Source organism: Cariama cristata, unplaced genomic scaffold (genome assembly GCF_000690535.1).
Source record: "Cariama cristata isolate BGI_N322 unplaced genomic scaffold, ASM69053v1 scaffold11856, whole genome shotgun sequence".
In the NCBI taxonomy this organism is placed as follows: Eukaryota; Metazoa; Chordata; class Aves; order Cariamiformes; family Cariamidae; genus Cariama; species Cariama cristata.
The window spans coordinates 19,326-23,500 of NW_009621578.1; positions in this window are offsets into that span (position 1 = coordinate 19,326).

Sequence of the window (4,175 nt, forward strand, 5' to 3'; positions counted from 1 at the left end):
TTTGCCCTAAACACAGCTAGTATGATCAACAGATTGGGAACATGCATCAGGAGGCAACTTAGCTAGGTGGGTCTAGTTCGAAAATTTGACTGGTAAGAGGTCATCTCTCCAATTCCTATTAGGAGAACTATCACATGCTCAAATAGCTCTTGCTGTCACAGAAGGAAGACAACACTTATCCACCATCTTAGCTAATTTCCACTCCGATGAAACTTCAAATGCTCTAACAATTGTGCGTTAGCACTTTCTGGCTGAAGTATAGAAATACACTTGAAGGCACGTGACCTAGAATTCTCCCAGGGAGCCAAGCTTTGAAGAATGGGATAGCTTATGCGATTTTGGGAAACCAGCAGCTGAACATTACACTTTGAAGTCCTAGATCCCAATTAAAGGCAGGCTATCAACTGATTCTTAGCTTCACCTATAGCCTTAGCCTTACCACAGTGTAACAAGGCCACAGAGAGCTTTGTTTGGCAATCCCAGCAGAGAGATCCAAAGCGGCCCCATTATTACTCTTGTAGCAGGTCATACACTGAATAGGCGTGGGCTATGGAAAAATCTGTAATATCAAGCCCATTCTTGGAATACATGTAAGTGTTCAGTCTCTGGTATGAATCTATTACCCTGAAATAGCAATGAAATCACTCAAAAACTGTAAATGTAGAGCATTGCATCACTCAGCCCTTAAGCCATGTTGAGTCTGGAATCTCCCCATGAGGTCGAAGACTCAGAGCAACTGTGTTGGACTGCATTTAAACAGATGAAGTCTTGTGGCAAAGCCAGAAGAGACAAAACGTGATCTGTGTTCATGCAAGGAAAAATATTTTGTTTGTTGAGATGCACATAATTGAATAAATGCCTATTAAAACAAAGTGAGGTGAGCAGAAGCATTTCACAAAGCTAGGTAAGTATCATAAGCCAGTGAACTTTCATCTGCAGGTCTCCTGCTGAGTAACAGGAATGTCAACAAACTGGCATCTGTGTCAATTTTTAAAGCCGCCTGCAAAATTCCTTGGCAAACACTGATTTTCTTCTTCCTCTGAGCTTCCACTGAACTGAAACTAAATACTTCTTTGTTCCACTATACCATTAGCATGTCTCTGTCCATCCCAAAGTAGTCAATTACTATAAAGCCTAAAGGAGAAGTTCACATAGGCGAACAAGAGGTCATAAGCACTTCAGTGGCAATGAAGTGGATCTTTTTTAAAAAATGTATTTACTGATTTTTAAAAAGATATTAAAATGTACATCTGCCTACTACCAGATGCCAAAAAATATCCATGACTCGGACCTCAAATTACTTAGCAGCATCCTGCTCACAATGTGACTTAGGACAAAGAGAAATTTATAAAAATAAAACAACAAACCAAAACTAACAAACAAAAAAAAAATCCCAAACAGTGGGCAGAAATATTCAGCTTAAAGAAAAACAAAAAAAAGCAGTGGGAGGTGGTAAACACAATACTGAGCTGTGTGTCCCTTGGATCCAGAGCCAGGCATATTAACACTGCTGAACTTTGCAGCAGTACTAACTCCCCTTACAAAAGATGTAACCTCATCTCACAGAACAGCTCTTTGTTACCTCCTGGGAAGCACAGGGCGGGGGGGAGGGCGGGGAATACAAAAAAAAAAAAAAAAAAATAAAAAAAAAAAGGAAGAAAACCCTACTCTGTTGGCCTGCAAATGGCAGACAATCCAACAGACAAGAAGACTGACATGGCCCCAAGATGCAGTGCTGCACTTGTCTGGCCACCTGCAGTCAGTCAGTCCTATCGAATGAGAAGCCAAAATGTATTTACCGCTTTCATCACCATTTTAGCAAACGACCACTTCAACTAGCTTCCACTGTATGGACGTTTCCTTGGAGACCACAACCCCATCACTTAGAGCAGTTCACCAAGGAGAGGAGAGTCCAGAGACTACCTTACAGCCCATACTACCGAGAGCCTTAGAAGAGCTGCCAAATGAACTCTCAGGTTTTCTGATGAGTCTTGAAATAAAAGGGAAATGTGGAAGACTGAAAAATACGCTAGTGTTATACCAGTATTTTAAAAGGTTGAAATAGGATGAGACATGTCAGTCTTGTCAGCCTGACATTGATTCCAGACAAAATAATGAAAAAGCTGATATAAGACTCAGTTAATAAAGGATTAAAGGAGGACAGTGTAATTACTGCCAATCAACATAGACTTTACAGGAAAATATAACTTGTCAAACTACCAACACTTTTTGGTGTGATTACAAGTTTGAATGCTAAAGGTAACAATGTTGATGTAATGTATTTTCACATGGTGTTTTACCTGATGCCAGAAAGCGCAGTGACACAGGGTACCGTATCAGCTGGTAGGTCTAAACTGCACCAGTAGATAAGGACTCAGGCAGGAAGGTGCTACCGGGACTTGCTGTTGATCCAGTGCTACATGCAAATTAAGCTGCTGGCATGGAGATATCTCTGTCTGTCATGTTGACTAGTATCGCTTCATTCTCCCCCTGAACTCCCACCTACTCTACCCATATGTTGCCACCTTTCCTATACTTTGCCTGGAATGCCTTGGCACAGGGATGGCGACCTGTCCTCGAGTAGTACAAAGGACCTGAGCCCTGCCTAGCACGTCAGAGTCGTTCTGCCAAACCTACTGTGTTGCTGTACTAGCCCGTTAGCTTAGATAACCTGTAGTTTTGAGTGGTTCATTAAACCAGACTGCTCTAAGAATTTACTCACAAGGCAGTCTTCCCTAGCATGGAGCTATTGTCTGTAACAGTTGCACGAGAACAATACTTCAACAACAGAAAGCTGTTCATACAAAGCAGAGAGCTGAAAGTACACGTGGACAGAACCTGAGAGCAAGAGCTTTGACATTCAGAAATTTAGTCAGCACACCGAAGTAATTCACACCTCCATCTGCTGCTTTGATTTCCTCTCCGCACACAGCAGTAAGTGGGGCAGGGGACAGGAGCAGAAGTGTAATCGAGTGTATTTTCCCAAACAACAGCTCTCACTGGTACTTGACCAAGGAAGTCTATTGTCAGTTTTTAGAAAGCTGTCAGGTTAGGAATACAGGGTTTCTTTGGCATCTTTTCTCAAATGCTGTAAAGGTTACGTAAGAAATACATTTGGCATTTATGCATTTAAACATAATTCAGAAATGACAGTCTGGATACATGGTAGGATGAAGCAATTTAAGGCACTCAAGCTTAGATTAGCCTGTGTTAATAGGAAGACAGATGATTGATTTTTCCCTCAGCCAACGCTGGCAACTTCACCCATTACTACCAGGCTAGGGTTCAAGTATTTTTGAGCTCGAGTAGAGGTTTTTCACTATGACAGCAGAGAAAGAACTACCACAAGTTTTGGCATAGGCTAACTAAAAAGGAAAGCATACTACTATCAGCACCTCAACTTTCAATGGCTCTGAAATATAATATTCAAAATGACAATGCTGCTGACCAACATAATGAATACAAGGCATTCTCGGACTATTCCACAATTGCAACCTCATTTTCTAGTTCTCATCTTTCATGCCTCCACCCAATATTTACAAATTCAACTCTCCTGGTTTCTGCAACACATTAACATGTTTTTGAGCACTAATGTAAGAAACATTTTGAAAGCTGAAAGCGTAAGTACAGACTAAAATAAACAGAATATTAAAACAACGTATCACAAGCAGCTGCCGCATTAAGAGAATTAATTTAATATTTAAGTCAATAAAAGCCTTTACTCTGGAGTCCCAGTCATTCCAGTCTGAGGTTCCAAGACACTGCAGGAGCCAACAAACCTCACCTTAAGTAGGCTCAGCATAGCGCCATACAGAAAAGATTGATCTTGTTTTTTTGAAAGTCCCACAATTACAATTTCTGCCGCCTTTTGTTAATCTTGGCTTACACACAACAAACAGCAAACACGTGTATTTTGGGGCTCAAATTCCCTAAAACGTGCAAGAAGAAAAAGCCAGGCTGTTTCCCAGCCACTAAGGAACAGGCAAACTGTGAGGAGGGTTGAAGGCAGGTGTCTCCAGCAAAGCGGGGCCACGCAAGAGTTCTGCAGTGTTGCCTGGTAGCAAGTAATTATCTGCCAGTGCTCTGTTTCCACGTGCCGACAGCCAAAACCTACACAGGCAGCAAGCACGGCAAAGTACGTGCATCAGCTAAAGCTACAGGTTAGCCTCACTCTT